Genomic DNA, 25,519 nt, shown 5'->3' with positions numbered 1-25,519 from the left:
AGAGATTAGAGTTTTACATCTTTACATTTTAGAATTCTACAACAAAAAGTAATTGTGATGAATCTGTGCTTCCCAATCTCTTTTTTTCTGATATCCCATCTTTGATTCCAAATTAAGTATGGATACTTTGTACTGAGTACTACTCAAGAATTAATGGATTCCAGTAATAATCATACCTTCATCCATTTGTCATATTAGTTTCCAAATGTATGCTTCTGTATGGCTCATGTGTACATGGTTCATGGTTCTGTGTACATTTAATCTTCATTTACTGTTAAAACCATCTGGTTAAAAGCATCATTATGAAGCATAAAAATACGGAAGGATTCCTAAGAATGGATTTCAGGACATGAGATAAGAAGAATAGCCAAGCAAAAGATATAACCAGTATTAACTGAAGTAATGCAAAATATGCTTCCAAAATAGAAAATAGACATTTGGGACTACTCTGGAAAAGAAGAGTGGATGCTCTAAAAGTGCAGTTTCAGAGAATATTACTGGTCATATTTTGCCAGCCTCAAGTTAATAAAGCCAGGTATTTTCAAAGTGTGAAGGAAGACATACAATCAAACCTATATTAACCAAAAGGCTGAAGCAGTAGTCTAGTCTGACTGACTAAATTTACTTACAAAGCCTTTTTATTTCAACTACTGCTATTGAAACCCTTCCTAGAATGTATTAAAGTATACTTTCTTGCTTTAGTAAGTACAGTATAGTGAATGTAATTAAGTCACTGGTGACTGCAGGTCTTATCATACATTAGGGTCAGTCTTGGAAGTATCAAGTTTCGCTGGATCCTAATGACAATGTGGACATTTGGGCCAGACGTATACAGACTGGCCCTCAGCTATTCATTCTTTGAAGATCTTTTTTTTTAAAACTAAATTGTTTAGAATCAATTTTTTAAAGGGGAGGAAAGAAGCTTATTTTCCTGTGTGTCAAAGGCAGGAAAAATAAACCTGGTTATCTGAGCTTTTACTATATCACTGGAGCTTTTCTAAAGTAATAGATATTCTTGAAAAATCTCTTCCATTTCAACACTTTTAAGGAAATGAGTGCCTAATGGCACAGCTGGGGGGAAAAGAAAGGTAAAATCCAATTCCTATGTGAAGAAACCAATACTGAAGAGTGCTGTGCAGTATCCAGGTACTTAATAAGTGTGCCTTATGTACTAGGTATGCATATATGCGTATATATGCTGCTAAGCACCAGGGCTACAGAAGCCTTTTCTGCTTTGTGCCTCAGTTTCCTTATCTGCAAAATTCAAAGAATGTCCATATATACCTCTCCTTAATATACAAAAGCTTCCCATGCTGTGATTCATTATGAGCAAACGGATATTACTCTACCAACAACTGTGTGTGTGTGTGTGTGTGTGTGTGTGTGTGTGTGTGTGTATGTGTGTGTTGGGCGAGGGAGGTTAGGAGAAATAACTTTCCAAGGGGACGTAGGATGTGCAAACTCCTAAGAATACTATTCCTCAGTTAACTGAGGAATGCCGGCTAGTCATTTTACTCCTCTTTTTATTGCTTTGGGCAGGACACTAAATGAATAACAAATCAGGAGTTGACTGAGTTATATGTTAAGGGATTAAATATTAAATACCCCAAAAGAAACAGTGAAGCATTCACAGAGGCTTGAATTCCTTTCGGTTTCCTTTGAAGTCTTATCCTAAATGACAGATGGCATCAGCATTTGTGGTCTGGAGTGGGCATCAGCATCTAGTCTTGACAGGAGCAAAATGTATGATCTTAGACAAGTCACCTGATCATCTGCAAAATATTTTCTTCTATTTCTGTCATTAAACAAGAATACCATAACAAATTCAACACATTTCCTTTTAAAATAAAGACATTACACAAACAGTTCATAGGAGTGCCATGCATATAATATATTTTGATTTTGTAAAGGCATTTGACTAACTGTTGAATGCAAACATTAAAACAGGCTGCATATTCAAATGGGTTCTTAACTTTGAACAGCAAGCACTGAGTAATAAATCAGAAGGAACGCTACAAAGATGGGTTGAATTAAGATTAAATTTAATGGTGGGTCCGAATGAATGGTCTAGATCACTTTTGTGATTGCTGCTATATGCACATCATAAACTTCTGGCATTCAGTCTGAATACATCACTCACTCTCCCTGTGTGGAACAACTGATTCAGTGGGTTTTCCTCTTATGTTTCACTTATATAAATGTAAACCCTGGCAATACAGTGGGGGGGAAAAAACCCTGCAAGCATGGAGTAGGAAAGGCCTGACTTAAGTACAGTTCATGCGAAAAAGAACTAAAAGCTTGAGCTGACTTCGAGCTCAACATGAGTCAACAGTGTGACATGACTGCCAAAAAAGCTAACGTAATCTTCGCCACCGATAACAGAAGTGCAGTGTCCAGACTGAGAGGGTTACAGCTTTCCTGTACTCTCTGCACCCTGTGCTGGGCACCTCGCATCTAGAGTTGTGGGCTCTGTCCCAAGGGTACCCTATTTAAGGGTGATACTGATAAACAAGAGTGATTCCAGGACAGGCAGTGACCAGAAAGGGAAAGGGTCCTTTCTGGACGAGAAAACTAGTCCTGAAGACTGGAGAAATGACTGTTTAGCCTGGGAAAGCTAAGTCTTAGGGGAGAGATGATATTCAATATCTAATGAGCAGCTAGTGACAAAGTTCAGACGTAAAAGGACACAAACCAAAGTAGATCTGGGGTCAATACATACAGAACCCCAAACTGAATGGGATGCTTCAGCACTCGGGATGTTCAGGTAATGCAACTATTGTCAACTCTGACTACACCTGAGAAACACCTGGGGATGTTTTAAATCTATCAAAGCCCAGGCCCCACCCCCAACCAATTAAATTAGAATCTCTGGGGAAGGGCCTGGGCAATGGTGGTAGATATTAAAAGCTCTCCAGGGGTTTCTAATGTGCAGCTACACTTGACAATGACCAAGGTAAATACAATCAGGGTGGCTACCTGTCTGTGTGTGGTATAGAGGGGATTCCTTCTCAGAAGGCTTTTATTTCCCAAATCGTTTCTGTTCTAGAACCTTTTATACTTTTAACTTGTTAACAACATCCTCTGTGATCATGAAGATTAGCGCTTGTTGCAAATATCTGAAAAGAAGTGAAGTTGAAATGGCACAGTCTGTTAAAGGGAAGAATTCAGGTTGAGTTATAATAGCTAGCCTATTCTATTCATGAATAAGAGCTTTCTACAATTTAAGCACTACTTAAAGTAGTGGGGAAAAGGACAATAGTCCTGGCACATTCATATGTCGATAAACTTAAACAATTTAACTCCAAAGTGTTGTAAAATAAATTTAAAGCATGCTGACATTCAAGACTTCAAGTTTTTCCCGTGACAAAGGAATTCTTAAAATCAGGCAGAAAGTCGTTTGGTGTTTGAATGGTCTCTGTCACTAGTAGCTGAGCCAATGTACATGATAAAATATTTTATTTTTTCTACTTTAAATATTATCTAAAACTTTTCCTAACAGAAAAGCCTGGATTTTTCATAACAAATATAGATTTCCTTCAGTGTTAGTTACATTCTTAATTCTTAATCCTATTCCTCTGAATAGGACCACTGAATAGAAATGTTCATACACATTTCCTAATCTCCTTTGAAAAGATACATCCATATGTGTTCCCAAACCTTCTGGCCTTAATATAGGTCAGGCACCCACTGTAGTGGGTGGGGTTATGCTTCTAAATTTCACAGTGACCACTCCAGATTTTTCCACTTAAACATAACACACCCTCTAAACTTTAAAAAAAAACTTTCACTTTGAGTTACGGTAAATCATCAACCATTTCCTTTTACTTTTGTTATCTGCCAATGCAAAAAAAAAAAAAAGCTCCTAATGAATCCGAAGCTTCTTCTAGGCTCCTGGAAGTCTCACTCGTTAATCTTTGTCATGTGGCTCATAAATAATGAGAGAGGTATTAAAGATCATCATCTTGTTTACAGACAATCACCACCAAAAGGAGCCTGAAAGAACACTGTGAATCTGACTGGACGTAAGCAGCCCGAAGAAGCATTTCAGGAGTCCTGATGTGGGGACGCAGCAAAGATTTAACATCTTATCAATAGCTGCTAACTGTACCTTGTCTCATGTAACGACTGCTCTTTCCGTATCAAAACACTAGAAAATAACAGCCTCACAGACATCTGAGCAGCTGCTGGGTGGATAGTTTGCACCAGGGCCAACAGTCACCTTTCCATTTTTCAAGCACATACCTCTCACAGAAATGTTTTCAGTGCGGCAGTCTACAGAGCTGGTTATAACACCGACACGATGTAACAACAAAATTCATGATGATTTTGCTTTTTCAGTCTGCCCCCCTCCTTTTTTTACATTCTTCCCTCCCTTTCCATCCCCCTAAAGAAAACCAAACCAACAATACTTCCACAAAACCTGACTCAGACTTATGAATATAATGCTTTCAGTGAAAGCAGACCAGCTTTATAGGAGAACAGCTTTCATGAGAAGCAGGAAGCTGATCTGAGCAGCAGAGAGAGCAGGGATGGGGCGGAGCAGAAAGGAACTGAGCTGGGGGAGAGCGAAGCACAGACAGTTCTGGCTGCTTCGAGTTACTTATTGACAGTTTCATCTTAGAGCACAGATTTATGAACAGGGGGAGCGTCCGTCCCACCGTACCTTTTCTTTCTTTTACAAATCTCTGTCAATCTGGTAAACTATTGCACAGGGGAAAGTGAGGCCTTACAGCCTCGCCAGAGCCCAGTTGCAGGGAAATGATGTAAGCTTCCCACCTCCCACCAGCCCCAGCTCTGCCAATCCACCTCTACTCTGACCTGTTAACATCCCCTCCCTCCCCCGGTGCCACTGCCAGGGGGCTGCGGGGCCCCAGGCTTGCCTAGCTATGTCCTACCGTGCGCCAGAAAGTATTTGCCAGAGGATAAGGAGTATTTTTGTTTTCAGAAAAGTCTTCCATGAAAAAGCAAATGCCTATTTAGAAAATAATGCTGAGTCGACAAAAAGCTAGTCAGTCCCCAGGAGAAATAATATTAAATAGGACTGAGGTGAGAAATGCAATTTAGCCAAAGGCAGCAGAAGGTGTGATGTAGCTAAGGGTTTAATAATGGGAGTTAGGAGACAGGTTCTGCTATTCTAATACCACCTCTGTGACCTTGGACGATTGGCTTCATCTCTCTGGTTTCATTTTCTGTAAAAGGAAAGAGTTAATATAAATTATATCTGAGGTCTCTTGTACTGCTATAATTTTATGAACTGATACCCAAAAGAAATAAGCCAAGAGCAAAAAAGCAATCTAATGTGGTCAACTATTTGCTGTTTACTAAAAATTGCAAGCAACTCCTTCTGTTAAGCTATTTAAGATATGCTTTGCCCAGGTACTAGTAAATGTGAATAGGACTAGCAAAAGATTTATAGGGAAAAAAAGTTACAGGCAGTTCAAGTGTTAATCCTGATCTGGAGAATTATAGAGCATTAGGATCTCGAAGATTCACGCTAAGGACAGGACAACTTATAAGCTGATGCATGGAAGCAGTTAATACTAGGACATTACCTAAACAACATAAACTATTTACCTGAGTCAGCAATGTTCTAAGTTTAAAGGACACACACACACACACACACACACACACACACACACACACACCAGAGAGAAAAAAAAAATTTAATTATGAACACACGATACACTGGTTACTAGCACCACAGTATTCAAATTAGGGTGGGCAAACTCCTGGAAGTACATCCATGAGAGCTGCCAAAGGGTATGAAGAATACTCAGGCACAAAGATGATAAAACAATTTCCAGACCAATGTTTCTAAGTACACTTTCCTAGAACTGATGTGCTGAGAATGCCCTAGAGAGTAGGTTCCCCCGCCCCTTTCCACTTTCCTTTTTCCAATCCCCCTAATCCCCCTTTACAAAATCAAGGCACACAGCTCACCCATCACAAATCTCATGCTGGGGTAGGAAAAACCTCCGGGCAGGACGCAAGGGGACAATTAGAAATACTGGTGGTGAAAAAGTATACGGCCCTAATCGGGGTCCTTTGACAACTCAGGTGGCTTTGCCAATTCTTTGCTTGGAATAAACTTGTAGCAAGACCTAATTTGGTTGTCAGCGGAGAAATCATTAACCATAACTTTAAATGACAGATCTCTGAGATTTTGAATAAGAACCCATAAGTTCAAAGAATTATGTGACACTGCTATATTAATACTCTTACATCTTCAACTTATTTATGTAAACAAATTTTCATAATATATACATTAAAAAGACTGAAAAACATACTAAACTCTTTCTGCAATGAATAATCTCATTGATACATGAATTAAAAGGCATGCACCAATAAAGCACTGATACAAATGTCCTTCTATTATTACTTATCAAAATTTCTAATTCACCACGTTATTCTGATCAACTGTGTACTAAAAATCTTGCAATAACTTAAAAAAATATTAGTCTTATGGTAACAGTAAATTAAATTTCATTACCATAAGTATGATAAGGTGATCAAAGGTTGATTTTTAAACATAGTAATACATAAGGATAAAAAATTAGTGACAAAAGTGTAATAACAAAGACTTCAAGGAGAAGAATTAACAGTCTAAAATTTCAGACTGCTGAAGAGTAGTTGTAAATGGATAGTTGTAGTTTTACATAGTTTTGGCTTTTGGTTCAAATAAATATGTTTAAGAAGGATAGAACAATTTTATTAAGAAATTCAATAATTACACTCAACAACAATTTTACCTTTAGCAAATGATTTAAACTTATGACAAAAATTTCAAGAGTCAATGAAGAAATACATGAGGGAATCCACAGTTTTCAAAATTCTTTTACTGGAGTGAAAATGTTTGAAGACCACTATGCTGGTCACCCTTCTTTCATTCCAAAGCACCTTTCAAGGGTCACTACAGAGTATTAAAAAAAAAAAAAAAAAGAAGTGAAGAGAAGAATGAACCTCAGAAACAAGCAACTAAGCTTCCCAGTTACCCATGGTTCTTCTTTTAATACCGCAACAGTTTTGTCTCCTAATTTTAAACCACTATAAACGAAATTCTTCTCAAAATGGGGAACTCATTCTCATCTTCTTAGACCACACCAACATGATTTAACCTTTTAGTAATGTTTCCCACACAGTTTTCACTAACTCTAATCCTGCGGACTGTTCATATAATGCCCCTGAGACCTATGGATGCTCCTCCTGGATGCCTTTCTGGATTCCTGCCAGCAAATTGGGGGATGTGGGTTCAATTCTTGGCCCACCAATCATAACCTGCCAGCCCATTTGCTGAAGTACTGAAACTCTCTGAGCTCCAACATTTTTCCCTATAAAAAGAAGTTAATTTCACCTTCCTAAACTACCTCACAAAACTGAGATGAGTTCACAGAAGTGAATACACTTTACTTAAAGGGATGTTCTTCCCTTTTAGTCAGGCTCTGCCTATCACTTCTCACCACTGAGTGTCTGCATGAAGCTCCCCTTTCTATCCTTTGCTATAAAGTGTGGAAATCAGCAAAAAGCTAACTAGATCTGTTTAATTCTGATGAAAACTGCTTAAGTCAACAATGGAGATCTTTTATTAAACACATCAAGTTTGTGACTTTACTTTGAGAGATCATATAGTTTCTGGATCACTAACACGGCTGGATGGCTGAATAATGTATACACAGATTTAACTCTATATATGTTCCAAAAACTCAGTCTGCTCTGATATAACAGCAGTTTCATTGAAGAGTAAGGCTTAACATTCTTAAGTTGTGACCCTCATTCATTTTGGTGTCAAACCCATCTTACTCCCAATCACCAACACACAGGCGCATGTTGCTTTTACTAACTATTCACTAAATGTTTTTGTTTATTAGGTGTTTGGTACTCCAAAGCTTCAGTTTCCAAGCTACTAGTCCATCTAGTGCCCAAGAATCTTAGCTTCATTTCCAGAAGCACAAAATACACTTTTCACTTTCAGAGTCCAGAGTGCTAACCATTACACGATGGAACCACTTTTCACTTTCAAAAGTAGCAAACAGCATTCAAACAACATCAAAGAGAAGATAAGGTTTTCTAAAAATTAACTAATACTACCTGTTCTATTTTAAATGTCCATATGGTAGGCTAGGCACCTAATTCTATGAATTATTATTTGGTTACTACTATTATTATAGTCTCACTTGACCCTGAATCTGAGCCACAAAAATATTTAAGTGACTTGCTCAAGGTAACAAAAACAGGCAAGAAAGCCAAAACTAGAATGCAATCCTACAGATAGGGCAGACACTGCTTGGGATTCTCTCCCTCTGCCCTCTCTGCCCTTTCCCTCCCTCACACACTCTCTCTCAAAATAAATAAACTTAAAAAAAAAAAAAGAAAGAAACACAAATTTATAAAATTTTATCAGGTGCCTAAAGGAACACTAAGAAGAAAAATGTCAAAAACCTGGCCTGTGATAGAATTTGGGGTCTACTCCCTATCTATTTAATAATTGTTATCTGACCCGGAGGGGAAATGTGATGATTTTAATCAACTCTCATTGACGACCTGATAGAAGTATAATGAAAAGTATTTGCATCAAAAAGTATCAGAGCCCAGCAAAATGTCCCTTTCAACTACTAAATTGCAATTCTATTCCTTTGGCAAATCTTAAAATCATAAGCTTATGCAATGTTACTGCTGAGTTTCTTTGGATAACTGCGTTTTGGTCTTTGAGTCCATATTATTCTCCTCTATAGCTGCTGTCTAAATCTAAAGGCTCTTTGTTTTGTTCTGTTTCATTTCTTCATTTAAAGGGACTAGAAAAAATCAGTTTGTCCATTTCCTTCATGCACAGTTAGACTGCATCCTATGTGTTCCCAAAAGCTCTGTATGTGCCACTGGTAGAGTCTTGATGGCTCTCATTTTGAATACAGACCTGGTTTCCCCATTATCCTGTAAGATCCTACAGAAGAGAATCTTGTTTTTGTTCATCTTTAGAACCCCAGCACCTACTACACTATGTTGCACCAATAAATGTTAAAACATTAGTTGAAAACTTTCAAGCCTGTTTTCTGACTCTAAAGTTTCTTTTGCCACTGAACTACTCTAGGAGTCTATCTCTTTAGATAGTGATAATCTTAAATCACCAAAACTGATTAGGACTTAGTGGATTAGTGATGACTTTTCTGGCAATTGGTTGGGGAAATTAGAAGGGAGCACCCTTGGGTTGATGTTTCAATATCCATTTTGCTGAACCTATGCCCAGCATTCAGTTTTCAGACAAAAGAGAGGCCTCAGGGTCATAATCACTTAAAATTTATTGACCAGCTCAAGGGGCTTTGTTAATCCCATAATATCCGGCACAAGGTCAGTGTCAGATAAACACTTTTATATTGCTTGATTAATTGACTGCTGCTATTAGACCTGCCACAGGCCAAATGTAGACCATCCTTGAAGTACAACAAGTATGTTAAAAGATTTAACAAAACATCAGTTAGTCTCTAAGATCAAATAATTCACTGTATAGAAAAGTAAAATTGTAATTAAATGTAGTCAGACATCAAAAAAATCCACCGAATATCATACTTCTACTTTTTTCCATATGAAGGTCTTTCAAAAATGTAAGGTTAAGAGAACCTTTTAGCTTAACCTAAAAACCAAACAAAACACTCTCCCATAAACTAAATGGCACAGTCTAACAGAAACTGTTGGTCCTTAAGGTATGTGAATGGGGGAGAGAAATTTAGGATCAATAATCATCCAGTATTTCTTAAATTCACCAAACCCGATTACTATTTTGATAAATCTAAACATACTTATTTAAAGAAGTTACCTGAAGGCTCCCCAAAATTGCACATGCCCCTTTTATTAATAAAACCTGTTTGTGCCCTGGCACACACAGCAAAATAAACAAACACATAAACTTGAAAACTTCAGGTTGTTCCAGAGATCTATTTTTAAATGTTTCAAATTTCTCTGAGATCTCTTTGCATTATTAGACTCCTAGAGACTAAAGATTGAGCATTCTGTTCAATGCTAAGGCTGTTATTATACTAAAAATCAATTTAAGATGTTTTTAAAAATCAACAATCTCATAAAGAACACCTGGTGATCTTAATACACGTTTTTTAAACCCAAAACATCTTTTAAAAAACACAAGGAATTGTATGGGGTGCCTGGGTGGCTCAGTAGGTTAAGTGTCCAACTGCAGCTCAGGTCATGATCTTACCGTTCATGGGTTCAAGGCCCACATCAGACTCTGCTGATGGTTGGGAGCCTGGAGCCTGCTCAGATCCTGTGTCTCCCTCTGTCTCTGCCCCTCCTCCACTCATGCTCAGTCTCTGTCTCTCTCTCTCTCTCAAAAATAAACATTAAAAAAATTAAACAAACAAACAAGGAATTGTAAATAGATTACACTTTGCAGGCCGACAGGCTTACACATTTCCCCAAATCTCAAAGTCATACTAAACTGGGGGATTATTAGCTTAATAATTTCTTGATGGGGTTAATCTTTTCAATGTAAAGCCACAGTCATAGCTACCTTACAAGTTATATATACAATGCAAAACAAATTCGAGGTACCACAATGATTAGCAAGGTTAAAACAATGTAATTTAACTAGCAAGTTACAATTTCTCCTCACCACATAGGTGAAAGACATTTCAATTACCTAGAGTTAAGTATTCTGTCTCAAGGAAACATCCTTATTAGTATTAAGACCCTTTAAAATAAATATAATATTATCAAGCATAAGATTTCAGTACTCCTTTTAACTGTGTATTATTACTTAAAATTGTTAACATTTGTTGATTTTTATAGTCCCTTACAAATAAATAAATCAATCATATTTGGTGAAATATATTCCCTCAAATCAGATTATTTGGGTTTTCTTTTTAATCTGACAACTTTTCCCCTCAAAGGTTTATTTCTCCTGTACTCTAACATCTCTTTAGCTCTAAGATGTGTCCTATTTGAAAGTCATCATTTGTCAATGCTTAAGCAAGCCCCTTCTAGTTACAGACATCTAAGATGGGTCTATAATACACTAACATTTTACTGATGAAAATTTAGCAAACATATTTTACAATACATTTTCAATTGAGAGAAAACTACTGAAATAAATATTATTTCCATTTCATGGAGTAATACCCTTAGATCAAGAGAAATCAAGCATCTCACCTAGTTAATGAAATGTAAAACTAAGACTTGAACTAGGTTTTCTTATTTGAAATCAGGAGCTTTTGGCATATACTGGGAAGTGTAGAAATATATTCATTCACCACTGTAGTGTAAAATTTGTGAGGGAGGGGGAAGTCTACCTGCTTCCAAAATGCCTCCTTCCCCTCCTACCCACTTTGAGCCCCTGATTGTTTCTGCATCTTAAACCAAATCTTTTTAAGCCTTTTATTTGACTTGCAGAGCTCCCTGACTTCTCTAACCATTGTTTTATCCCTTTTACTCTTTCACTATTTTTATGACTTTCCTCACTGTCCTATGAAAAATAAAGAATGTTAAGAAGATCACTGGAAAATTATTTAAGTTCGTTTTTTTTAGATGGGTGTTATAGTTAAAAAAAAAAAAAAAAAAAAAGTCTTCTTTTAGAAGCACCAAAGAAGAAGGAATATATATACCTTGAAAGCTAATGATAGGATTCTATACTTAATCTCTGATTCTGTCCTTAAGACTATGGGAAAATAAAAAAAATCTCTCCAGAAAGGCATTAACCTTTAGGAAATTGGCCAATTCCCAAGAGTAGATAATGCCTGGAAGCTGGAGGTATTACGGGTTGTGTTAAGGAGGCAAGGTCATGAAGGGTCAGTAACAAAGTTTCCGGTAATAGTGGAGCAGGCAAAGCCCTGACTTCTGCTGGGACCACACACAAGCTGCGCTGTTATTAAGAAATGAAGCCCCTGACCTCCTACTCTCTTCCAAATCGAATGCTGGTCACAGGCCCATTGGTGTGGCTTTTGATGATGGAGTAAATAGTGAGTAAACACGATCTCAGAAGTGAGAGGGAGAAACAAGCAGAGGGAGTCACCTATGTAAGTAGAGGGTGCTCTGGACGGAGCTTAAAGTCACTTAAATAAAAGAGCAACTGGTAAAATAAAAGGGGTGAACATTTAGAAAACTGAAGTAAATAGATGCATATACATAAACATTATGTAAATAATTTTCTGCTTAATCATATTATAAAGCATGTAACTAATTATTTGATTTATAAACTCTTCATGCTTAGAGCTGGTACAACACACCGGTCCCACAGAATGGTTATTGATGAAAATCTTTCCGAAAGCGTTTACAAAGGTTTGCTTTAAATACTGTATATTTGAAACTGTAAAACTCTAGATTATACTCTATATATTATGTCTATAAACTCTGTACTATACATGAAGCTATACGGTCCTGGGGGGAAAAATGAAAAATGATGGAAAGCACTAAAACAAAGACATGAAAGAACTAATCAAAATTCATGGAGTGTGATGCAAAATCTCTAGCCAAACTGTGGAAATCATTCTTTTCAAACAAATTTTGCTAGATCCTGCCCTTTCTCTAAATACATCTGTGTGCCTTTTCCATGATTAAGAAGGCCAAGTGTCTCAAAAAGGCATATAGAAATACCAAAATATTTCTGTACTGGAGCGATGGTCAGGTTCAACTGCCTTCTGAAATATCTTCCCACAGAAAATGAAGAACAGAATTCCACTTCTAAAACTCTGAAAAAGTAGAACTACTATGTGGCACTTCACAAAAACTAAGTCACCACTTGGGCTTCCCTACTTCCTCCAGTGCAACTTCTTGAAACAGTGCCAAGAACCATTTGATCGCTTCAACCAGTGCTGATGAGGGGGAAGCAGCTGGAGTACATGAATTAGTGTTCTCTGTTGTATTTTTGTTTTCAAATAATTATCTAGAGAACCAAGGAGCTTGATCAAGAAGGCTCTCTGGAAACAAGGCAAAGACCACCGGATTAGGGAGCAGAAAACCTGGAGAACAGCTCTGAATTAGGATTAAACAGCTTTGACTTCAAATGTTCTTTAATTATTTCTTCTATCTAATAGTTTTGTTTTAGCAGTTCTTTTTATAAGTTTTTGGAGGGTAAAACACCAAGTGCATTTCTTTATCTTCTAAGAACACATACAAGATAATTTGTCAAATGGTACGTATTCAAAGATATTTACTCGAGTATAATTAATAAACTCAAATAATAAAATGAAGTGGTTCCTCATGTTTTCCCCATAAAATCAAGTTTGCATTAAAAATCGGAGAAATTGGGGCGCCTGGGTGGCTCAGTCGGTCAAGCATCCAACTTCAGCTCAGGTCATGATCTTGCTCTCCGTGAGTTCGAGCCCCGTGTCGGGCTCTGTGCTGACAGCTCAGAGCCTGGAGCCTGTTTTAGATTCTGTGTCTCCCTCTCTCTTGGACCCTCCTCCATTCATACTCTGTCTCTCTCTGTCTCAAAAATAAATAAACGTTAAAAAAAATTTTTTTAATAATCGGAGAAAGAGGATAACATGGTGTCTAATGGTTCTAAGTGGATTTTTCAAAAAGGCCAAGTGGAAGTTTCACGGGGCAGGATAAATGGGTATAATACATCATCACTAACTCAGACAATACACATGTTTTTAAACATCGTTTATGTTATTTCCTACCTAATCTGGAAGATTTAACTTCTCACATTCACGAATGCTCCCAAGTAGCCTATATATGTGATTTTTAAGTTAAAATAAATGTTAACTATAATTATACTACCTTTGACATTTTTGACTCCCAGTCTTTTTTTTTTTTTTTTTTTTTTTTTTTTTTGTAACCGCAAAGCCTGGCATGTAGTTACTTTGCCTTTAGAACATGCTGTATGTTCAATTCTTACTCCATCTTTTTTTATTCACTTATGTTACTTTTAGGAAAAATAACATAAGCATTTCCTGATGTTATTAAAAATATTGACGGACATAATCTTAATAGCCAAATTAATTTTTTTTACTGGAATTGAGAAACTCAGGCACAGAGAAATAAAGCATCTTGAACAAAGTTACCCAGTTTACAGGTGGCAAACTAGGATCTGAACCTGAAATGTGTGATTCCATAGTAGTAACCAAATTACTTCTCTGAGTGCACACTCCTTCCCCATACATTTCATTCAACCACATTAGCTCCTGGCTTCTCTCCAAGGTGAAATGGCTGCTGAATGCAGGCTGGTTTCCTTACTAATCCTACTCTCTCCCCTTCCATTCCCTCCCCCCATGGCTCCAGGCCCCTCTTCTTACTTTGTGACCTGTTGTTCATTCACATGGCTCTGTCTGTGGGTTACTTACTTCTTTTTCCACCTATTCAACACTATCTTTTAGTAATCTGGCTCATGTCCCCTCCCCTCCCATAAGGTCTTACTAAATAATCGAAACATTCATTCATTCATTCTATTCATTCAATAATTACTTAATATCTACTATATACCAGGCACCGTTCTGAGCACTGGGATAAAAAGAACAAAATAGATAAGGCTTCTAATCTCCTAGGAAGAAGAGAAGATAAGGAAAAAGATAATAATAATTTGGCAGTGATATGTATTATTAAAACAAGGTGATTTCTTGTACTATTTCTGGTTGGCTTCCTGCCAACTTGTTGTAAAACTATGAATTACAAAAGGCAAGGATTCTGTTTTATGTCTAAAGCCCAGCATATAATAGGTACTTCAGTGATCAGTAAATTAATACATGAATAAATGAAGAGGATGGATGAAATGATAAATGGGCAGAAGGATGAATGAATGAATGAATGAATGAATGAATGAATGAACTAATATTCGACTCAAACTGTAAAAGAACTATTTTATCTCTAAGTTTTGCTTTCCCCAACCAAGTTGTTCCCCCAACTAGGTTGAGGATCAATAGCCTATAGCCCACAAATCTGTGTTGGTCTGGTCTGATCAGAGAGGATGAAAATGAACCTGAGTGATTTTAGAGCAGGCACCTCCAGTTAAGGCATGATCCCCCCATCTCCTATCAGCTTAGCCATACCCAGGTCCCACAGTCACCCTCTCCACCCGCCTCCTGCAAGCATCTGCTTCAATATAAGTTCTCCTTTAGGACAAGGTCCGAACATTTAATAACAGTAGATAGCAACTTGAAAAGCTTTGTAACATATTCTTCACTACTTTTTTTTAGCAATTCTGATAATAGCAATTTCTAGTCTAGATTACATAAAATTGCAAGGAGATCCAAATCATTCCAGTTAATGGGACTAAAATCTCAATAGCTTACAACAATCTCATTTATCTGTAAAAATGTGAAAGATTTCAAAACATTCAGAAAAAGTGGTGGAATATATTTTTAAATAAAGCAAGATAAAGTGGCAAAGCCCTCAACAGTGTGAAATCACCTGCCTGTATCACTGGACACCGTAATCACAGGCCATAATTAAGGACACCATTTCTCAAACTTACTTAGCCTTGACAACAAACATAAATCCACAAACAACACTGTGGACCCCAGTCTAAGGAATATGGTCTTAATAGTTAAAAAAATTTACTTTGGGTGCACATTTAATTGTCAACAGTATCATAAACACAAATGCAAACTTTGTGACAAAAATCCAATAGTAATTTCGGTTATAAGGTAAGTAATCAAAACACCTAGAAAACACATTATTTATTTTGTATTTATCATCTAAATAAAACATTAAAAATTTTTTTAATTCTCATTAAGAACTAGCTAACACCTGGCTCAGTCAGTTAAGCTTCTGACTGGTTCAAGTTGTGATCTCATGGTTCTTAAGTTCAAGCCCCACATCAGGCTCTCTGCTGTCAGCTTCAGATCTTTTGTCCCCCTTTCTCTGCCCCTCCCCCAAGCACATTCTTACACACGTGCTCTCTCTCTCAAAAGTAAACATTAGAAAAAAGTGGGGGGCACCTGAGTGGCTCAGTCAGTTAAGAGTTGAACTTTGGCTCAGATCATGATATCACAGTTCCAGAGTTCAAGCTCCACATGGGGCTCTGTGCTGACAGCTCAGAGCAGAGCCTGGAGCCTGCTTCGGATTCTCTGTCTCCCTCTCTCTGCTCCTCCCCCGCTCACATTCAGTCTCTCTGTCTCTCTCTCTCAAAAATAAACAAACATTAAAAATAAATAAACAGAAAAAAAATAAAAGAATTGGCTAACACCTGAGGATATGTCTATTACCTGACTCAAGTTTAAGAAACCAGATCTAGGGGCACCTGGGTGGCTCAGTCGGTTGGGCGGCCGACTTCGGCCCAGGTCATGATCTCACAGTTTGTGAGTTCGAGCCCCGCGTCAGGCTCTGTGCTGACAGCTCAGAGCCTGGAGCCTGTTTCGGATTCTGTGTCTCCCTCTCTCTGACCCTCCCCCATTCATGCTCTGTGTCTCTCTCTATCTCAAAAATAAATAAACGTTAAAAAAAAATTAAAAAAAAAAAAGAAACCAGATCTAAAAAAACACAATGAAAGGCCTCCTGGGTGGCTCAGTGGGTTAAGCTCAGACTTCGGCTCAGGTCATAAACTCAGGGCTGGTGAATTAGAGCCCTGCACTTGGCTCTGTGCTGACAGCTCAGAGCCTAGAGCCTGCTTCTGATTCTGCGTCTCCCTCTCTCTCTCTGCTCCTCTCCGCTCATGCTCTCAAAAATAAGCAAACATAAAAAAAAACACACACACACACAATGAAAGGTATCTCTAAAGAAATGAATTCATGTATATTTGTGGGGAGATATATACATAACAGACTATTTTTCTAAATATTTACTTATTTTTTGAGAGAGAGAGAGAGAGAGAGAGAGAGAGAGAGAGAGAGAGAGAGAGAGATGGTGAGCAGGGGAAGGGCAGTGAGAGAATCCCAAGCAGGCTCCACACTATCAGTGGAGAGCCCTAAGCAGGACTGGATCTCAAGAGCCGTGACATCATGACCTGAGCCTAAATCAAGAATTGAAAGCTTAACCCATTGAGCTACCCAGGTGCCCCCAGACTGACTATTTTAATCAAAGTTCATTCTTGATTAATATTCAAATAGTAGTGATTCTTAAAACTTGAAAATTTTAAATTTCTCTGCCTAACAGCTAGCATTCTCTGATAGAAAAATAGTTAATAATATATAAGTAAACTCTTTAAATAGATTACTGATATTTAAGAGAACCATGTGGATGAGTTATTTTGGCCAAGGAAATATCCTCTATTTATTTATCCTCTACTTATTATTAACACTTCTGATTTTACATTAAGTTTTCTTAAAATGAAACCTTTGTTTAACATTTAAGTTATAAGGACAAGCTCAGAAAATATATCTGAGACTTGATATTTTATTGTTCCTTCACAGAAATGTCCAAAAACTGTAAATAACGTGTAAACATAACCAATAAAAGTAATCATAGACTGAAATCTGAAGATTCTGGAACCTGTTAGCTTATGAGTTATTGGCCTCCTTTGTGAAATAAATATAACCAAATATCTTGTTTTCTTGCATCCCCTACTGTGTTTTAATAACATAAGTAAAATAAGTTCAATTTTTAGTTTTCCAAAGAGTCTCATGTATCTACATAGGCTTCCTACTGTGGAAATATTTCTCTTATTATTTCAAGTGCTCATGCCAATGTAGCATCACTAAAAATGATAAATTTTGATAAAACATGTTCCACTGAAAATAAAGAATCACAGAAAAAGAAGCAGAATCATATTTCTGCAGTACTGAGTTAACTTTTTAGCCCCATAATTGGAAAAAAAAAGGTTTCTTATAAACATCCACATTACTAAAAACATAATAATTTCAAGAGCTTTTAACTGTATTTGCTTTTACATGTACAGTATGGGCCTTCTGAAAAGCTATTTTTTTCCACTTTGAAATATAGATATTTCCTTTTTACCTTAGCATAAATAATCAGCTCCAAATTCCATCTCCAGGTTCTATGCTCTCCCTCTTCTTCTTTTCCAAGTGAAACTTTTCAAAAAAATTGTCAACAGCAACTATCACCTTTTTCTCCCTTTTTACTTGCCCCTCAATCCGCTGCTCTATGGTGGCTCTCACCCCCTCCATTTTTCAAAAATGACTTTCTGTAAGACCACCAGTGGCCTACAGATTGCTAAATGAATTGGTGGGTTTACATGCACACTTTTTTGTTTCCCCCTCTTGGGTTACTGACTAGACATTCTCTTGGTTTCTCTCCTGCCTCCTGGCCTGCTCTCAGCTCCTGTACTGGCTCATGCCACCCCATCTGCCCTCTGCTCAACCTTGTTCCTATTCTCTCCCCTGCATTTTTGTCTCTCAAAAGCCTACTAAATTAAGATTTCAATTGAAACATCATTTCCTCAAAGAAGCATGCCCTGCTCCTAACAACCTGGTCAGCTCCTCACTTACACTAATTCTCTTACTACCCACCCCACTTTTATGCTTTTAAGCATTTATGACAATCTGAATTAAAAACCTTGGATTGCAAGTAACTTCTGCGAGTGTTCTGCAAGGTGAGCAAACATTTCTAATAAATTTTAACTTGAAAAACGAGCATGTCTTGCAATACTTGATGCTGAAAGTCACACGATCACATCTGGTTCTTTTTTTTTTTTTTTTTTTAATTTTTTTTTTTCAACGTTTATTTATTTTTGGGACAGAGAGAGACAGAGCATGAACGGGGGAGGGGCAGAGAGAGAGGGAGACACAGAATCGGAAACAGGCTCCAGGCTCTGAGCCATCAGCCCAGAGCCCGACGCGGGGCTCGAACTCACGGACCGTGAGATCGTGACCTGGCTGAAGTCGGACGCTTAACCGACTGCGCCACCCAGGCGCCCCTCACATCTGGTTCTTGAAATGTGCTATAATATATAAGAACTTTGGATTACAAGCATGTTTCCGAAATGAATTATGCTCCCAAACCAAGGTTTTAGTGTAATGCATAAGTAATTATTTGACATCAACGGTCTTCAGTAGAATGTAAGGTTAAGGGGCTTGTGCTCGCTGGTGTTCACCACATAGTAGTCTATAAATGAACTTTTGAAGGAAGAAATGAAGAAACAGAGAAAGGAAGGCAGAGCGAAAGGGAAAAGTGTGTGTTGGTAACTGATCACTAAATTGGTAACTTTTTTTTTTTAAGACAGAGAGAGAGTGTGTGGGAGCAGGGGATGGGGGAGAGGGGCAGAAGGAGAGTGAGAGAGAATCTGAAGCAGGCTCCATGCTCACTACAGAGCCCAACATGGGGCTCGATCCCTTGACCCTGGGATCGTGACCTGAGCCAAAATCAAAAGTCGGATGCTCAACAGACTGAGTCACCCAGGCACCCCAGTTAAATTAATAACCATTAACTTTGACTCTAAAAGGTGTGTAAAACTAAAGAAAAAAAATAGTATAGCTTCAGTAATTGGATTCAGATGTTAAAAACAAACCAGCTGCAAAATTAGCTGAAGTTCAGAACTAATATTAGAGATACTATATGTAATTTAAAAGTACAATTTATTCTGAAAATTGAAATGACTAGCACATTTGTAAAACAAAACAGCTTTATGAAAAAATAGTTCCAGAAATCAAAACTGAAGACTATTTTGCAGAATCATTAGTCTACTCAGGCTTAGCAGAAATCAGGCTATAATGAAGGAAAGCATAAACATTAGAATTAATATTTTTAAAACATGAATCAACATTTTCAAACTACTCTCAATGACTCAGTTTGCTCTTAAAATGATAAAGCATTAATTACTCCAAACATCTAGTATCCTATATTGCTGCTGCAAATCATTCATTCATTCTATTTCCTTATTCATAAAATAAGCAGTTGAGTACCTGATCAGTGAGGTTCTTTCCGAGTCTTTGGAAAGTTTAAGAGTTACACCAGAAACTTAACACAATAACACTCAAGTTAATCAAAAACTCTGCTTCTGAGACCATTGACTATTCAAAATACAAATAATTATAAGCCTAAAAAAGCAGAGAAAGTCCTCATTTATTTTATTAATACCCAACAAGTCCCATATTTAAAGACAGGCCTTTAAGCTTCACAACATGTTCATTTTTATTTTGATAACTGTTGCGATACATAGTTCATTATCTTAGTAGCAAATCATAGAACTAGAATGCTAACAGTACTGAGAAGAGTCAAAAAGGAAACAGGATAAGAAAAAGGCAATAGGAGAAAAGATTAAAGCACAGATCATTCTCTAAAGAACAGCAACATAGAGTATGTATAGTGAGGCAAAGTGCACAACAGATCTCCATAACTCATTCCATTAATCCTAAGAGTAATAACAGTGATTATGAATTATCAAAGAAAGTAAAATTATGTTTATTAAATTCTATTTAGTAAGGCAGGAAAATACATCATCATTGAAAGTTTAACATTTAAATTTAAACTTCTAAGAGTTAAAAACTATTAAAAAACAAAAGACTCTAGAACTTAAACTCGCAAGCATTATACTTTAACTGGCCTTATAGTCCCAGTGACAAAACATTAGCGCAGGAAGTACTACCTTATTTCTATGCCAGTGGCTTTAAAGTAGGACAATGCTAGTAAGGCAGTAATAGTGATACTAATACTAGTAAGACACTAGTAAGCAAAGAACTATTCATCGAAGATTGAAAACAAACAAGAAAACAATGAAAAAACAGAGAGAAAAGTCCTCTCCTTTGTTGAAATTCATATCTGGAAGCTGTCCTGAAATCAGTATTAAAATTAGTTTGGCATTTGGGTGGCTGTGGGTTTTAAGCCATCTTTAAGATGGCTACTTAACTGACAGACGAAAATAACTTTTCAATCACAAAGACATAACCTTCAATATTTTTGTAAACAAAATCAATACTTTAAAAAAAATGTTAGTTTTGTAAACATTGTCTGAACACCTGTATAAAACTAAATACAATGTGACTTAGAAACAGAAGAGATGAAAATTCTTTAAGTTAAAAGTGCACAAATTTTTGCCCAATGTTTCCAAAAGCATACAATTTTGCAAAACAATTGCTAGCTACAGAAAGTACTTTAAAAATACTTTTGCCAGGTTAATGTGAATATTTTATTAAACACAAAGTTTGTCCAAATATCTGATGCCCTAACAAGCTAAGAAGAAATTATTGCTTCTGCCTAAATCTTTGAAAGAATTTTTTTTTAAGTTAGAGATTTTTTTTTCTTTAAAAAAAAGAAATACTTTGGCTCATATATAAACATATTGCACTAAAATAACTAAGTGCCACTATACATTAATACTGTATACAAATTGATAGAATCTAAACTCTAAAATGTTTAACAGTAATAATAATGATGTAGAATTCTTTTTTAAAAAAACATGAGACAACTACTCTTCGAGAGAATAGTACATACATAAGTATTCGATTTAATAAACTCTACAAATTCTTCCCTTTTGCTGATAAAGTGCATTCTTAATGTATAACTCAAGTAAGTTTTATTATCTTAAATTTCTGTTTGCAAATAGCCAACTCAAGGATATTAAGTACCAAGGATGTATGCAATGTATAAAAATGGAACAACATCAGCTCATGCCCATAGCAGAGGGGTCCAATTAGCAAACTAATTATAATTTGGCATATAATTCCATTCTCAAAGCTGCTTTTTTAAAATCTCTGCTTAATTCCACAATTATTATCTGTGTAGTATGTACAAAAGCACTGCTAGGCCCTGCAAGACAGAAGAATAAAGGGAAAAAGGTCCCCCTTCACTTCATACTTGGCTAATAGAGGATCACGGAAGGGAAATCCCCAAATTTTGGAATCCTGAAAGAGACCAGCCTGTATCACCAAAAGAGATTCAGCAGAAATAGAGAAAAGGCTACTACTCCTTTCCAAGGGTGCAGGGGAAATGTCTTAGATGTCTCTTTTATTCATTCCACGCTTCAGAACTTAAGTGTGATTACTCAATAAAAGCTAAGTAAAAGTCTGATTAAAGATATTTTAAGGCAAAAAAAAAAAAGATATTTTAAGGCAAAACTAGCAGCTTCCAGGAGAAATTAAAAGGTTGGTTTACATTTGCTCCTAAATATAGACTAATCTTTAAGCAAAATTCATTCAGGAATTTACTTATGAGTAACAATTAAAAAGGTCAGCCTCAGATCAGGAAGAGTTTAGGTCTTCCATATTTTTTTTTAAGTTAATTTATTTATTTTGACAGAGAGAGCATGTGAGGGGCAGAGAGAAGGGGACAGAGGGAGAATCCCAAGCAGGCTCCGCACTGCCAGTGCAGAGCCCGATGTGAGGCTCAAACCCACGAACCATGAGATCATGATCTGAGCCGAAGTAAAGAGCCAGATGCTTAACCGACTGAGCCACCCAGGCACCCCCAGGTCTTCTATATTTTAAACATTTTATTTGCATAATTACAGAAGACTAAATCATGAAATTCAGTATTTCTCTTTAAAAATATTGACTGTTTAATATTTTAAAAACATGGGATTTTTTTTTCCTGATAGCATACCTGTATCAGTCATATTTTTGGTAAATACTTAACTATTAAGAATTCAACTAAAGTTTAGTGTAACTGACATCAAAAGGTAATGTTCTTTTCCTAAACCAAATCCCATGTGGATATTTTACTTTTGACTCTTCAGTAAATAAAACAAATTGTTAATATGTGTTAATTACGTGAATGTGCCAGCATAACATAACAATACTGGACATCAAAGAAATAGCAAGGGTGACAACACTGAAGAACAGTGACAAGAATAGTAAGGGGAAAAATTAACAACAAAAAAACCTTTGGATTTGAGACATCTTCTGCCAAAATACTAGCACAACAGAAGCACTGTCTTTGAAAATCAGATAAACAGTCAACATAAACTTGTGGTAAACTAAATGTTTTATTTTTTCATTTTTAAACAAGAATGATGGATAGTCTATTACATTAATCTTTCATAATTTCCTATATCTGAACTAGAACTCTGTAGATGGTGTCAAACAGTTAAAATGAACTAGATGCAATTAATTACCTACAATAATGCCACAAGTAACTCAAATTTTACATAAAAGATCATTGGCTTTTTAAAATCTGCTGCACTGATTGAAAATGACCTTCTCAAATACAATGCAAAGTTACTTGGGAAAACCCACTGCCATAAATATATAATTATATTATGCAACTAACAAAAATACCCTAGAAGTTGCCAACTCTTGCCTTAAAACTAGATTTAAAACTTAACTCTATAGAAAATGATAGTAAAACTTAAAAGATATTCAACCCATATAGGTTCTTTCTTAATGTTCTCAGAATGAAGACAGAGGTAAAAAGAGGGATATGTCTCAACATCTGACTAAAAGCCGGCTGCAAAACTGAGGAAGAACAAACTGTATAAACCATGAGGATTAACCTCCTTTAATTTCTTCTCTCTGGTCATAAAAGAGGCACCCTCAACATAGGTTAAGTGTCTATATAGAAGGAAGCATAAAGAAGTCTGTTGAGATGGGAGGGACTGCAGAGTATCCATCAACATTTGTTTGAAAAGACCTGCCAGGCTTTCAGGAGTTACACTTAAATAATGTGACCCTTCCAGAAAGGACAATAAGGAGACAGATTAGACCCTTCAAGGGATGATTCATCTTCCGACACATGGCGAGAGGGGGATCCAATATAAAGCTTGGATTCTGCATGTTTGCTTAAGCGTCTGGGCAGCTCATGGTGGAGCCCTGTAACTAACCAGTGTGCAAAAGCCACCTACAGTCCCAGGGTAAGTTACTAAAGGAGGCTCCAGACTGAGCCATAAAACCAACAACTCTTCCTCAAACAAGAGCACCTGCTTTTCTCCTCTGGTTGAAGCAGAGGACAAATCCAGTGCAAGATCTGCCAGGGTACTTACTCACCCCTTTTTACAAGACCTATCACTGGACTTAGATTTTGAAGAAAACTCTTAAACATAAGCTGTATAGTGAAACAAAGAAAAGCCGATTTTAAAAGCAAAGTAGCTCACTTCAACAACTCTAGAGGGAACACAACGTGTAAGTGAGAAAAGAGAACCCATGCACTCTACACAGGCAACTCTTCCCAGCCTGTGTAATCCTTCCCCGGTGTCCAACTGCTTATGACTACCCACGTCCTCGAGGGCTGGAATATAAAATAAGAGGGTCCTTCAGGGCTCACAGAGTCACTGTATCAGCTATAAAGTCTTTGAGGGACCAATATTTAAACAACTGCCTTTCCTGTTATCTCAAAAGCCTCAAGATTTACCCACCCCGATCAGGTAGCTACCTCCTGCAAATGTCTTCTTCCACTCTTCCAAATCCACCACTCTCCTGAATTTCATGGGACAGGGACGATGTCCCCGGGAGGTGACCGGGCCACACTCTCCATGGCCCAGTGGGCGGGAGGGATTCTTCTCCCATCTGCTCACCGTGAAACTGTGGGGCTGGCCTCTTCGGAGGAGGAAGCAGCTCCCAGCGTGCTGTGTGTGCTGTGTTTCTCCCTCCTTCCTGCAGATGGAGGCAGGCAGGGAAAGAGCCAGCTCTAAGGCCAACAGCCCCTCTGCTCTCTAAGCAGACAGGGGAAAATGAGGCCACAGAAAGCCCCGTGCTTCTGGAAAAGGAGAAAGGAGTTGAACACGCAGGTGCTACTGTTTTCAAAATACTGTAAAATTCTAACCGGGCCACTGGTGTGTGTTATTTTTTGTACACACAAAATCTGATGAGAAATAGGCTTCCAATAACTTTACCCATTGACAAATGAAGTTTAAACTCCACCCTATCTTCCAGAATCAAGTCTGTGTCCCCACCGGCTAGAAGGCAGAGTGGTAAAATGTCCTCTCCTGAATGAATTTATATTCAAGTTGCTTTCTCTCTGGAGCTCCTCGCTGTTGCCTGGAAACAGGAAACCCTTCCCACCTACATGCTTCCTGACTACTCCCCCCAACCCCCCACGATCTCCCTCTTACAGTGCAATGAATGTACCTGGCCACACTTCTAGATACTATTTGTCTTAAAGAAGATCTGATTATTTTAAATAGAAATTTTGCCATTTGACTGCTTAGGCAGAACATTCACTAGCCAAACAAATTAGTCCCGAAAACTTAGGCAGGAGAACACCACCCTCTTATTCCCCCCATCCCTGCAAAAGGCATTTTAATTAAAAGCATTTAAAAATGGTGAATGTTAAACACAAATTTACTACAAGTGTGTCAAATAAAAACAAAACTTATCTTGAGTTTAAGCTACTGCTTTACCTCACTGATATTTCTTTGAAAGCCCTACTTTCTTTGGGTCAGGGAGGACACCATCTCTTTAACAGCCCCCATGCCTGAACCGCCATAGTCACCTTGGTACCCCTTTACTTCCACTCCCACATCATACCAGTTGCTAAGCCCTTATGGAGTCTAGTTATTTATTCTACTCACTTAACCTTTCCTGTCCACTCCTTTTGCTTCCACTGAACTTCAGGTACCAATTTTTACCGAAGATTGCTGCAACAACAAGAGCTACTGCTATTACTATCAGTTACTTAGGGAGTACCATATGCTAAGAGGTAGAGAAGGCATTTGTATATTTTAGCTCACTGTTCCTTTCAATAGTCAGTGAGACAGGTACTTATTATCCTGCTTTACAGATGAGGAAACTGAGACTTGGACTTTAATTAACTTACA

General features: G+C 37.3%; 1 protein-coding gene and 1 long non-coding RNA gene across 7 annotated transcripts in view; one reads left to right on the top strand and one right to left on the bottom strand.

Moving 5' to 3' along the window:
• LOC123379944 overlaps nt 1–4,107 on the top strand; it is a 39,166-nt gene extending 35,059 nt beyond the window's left edge. Inside the window, exon 3 of the long non-coding RNA XR_006585028.1 lies at nt 3,973–4,107. This is a non-coding gene — a long non-coding RNA (uncharacterized LOC123379944). The remainder of the gene's footprint in view (nt 1–3,972) is intronic.
• Nucleotides 1–25,519, bottom strand: part of BBX (BBX high mobility group box domain containing) — a 286,976-nt gene that overhangs the window by 208,256 nt on the left and 53,201 nt on the right. The gene's annotated exons all lie outside the window — the stretch shown is intronic.

This window comes from Felis catus, chromosome C2, assembly GCF_018350175.1.
Source record: "Felis catus isolate Fca126 chromosome C2, F.catus_Fca126_mat1.0, whole genome shotgun sequence".
Taxonomy (NCBI): domain Eukaryota; kingdom Metazoa; phylum Chordata; class Mammalia; order Carnivora; family Felidae; genus Felis; species Felis catus.
Note: the sequence above shows the minus strand (reverse complement) of the source record. Positions and strands in the feature narration are given on the sequence as shown.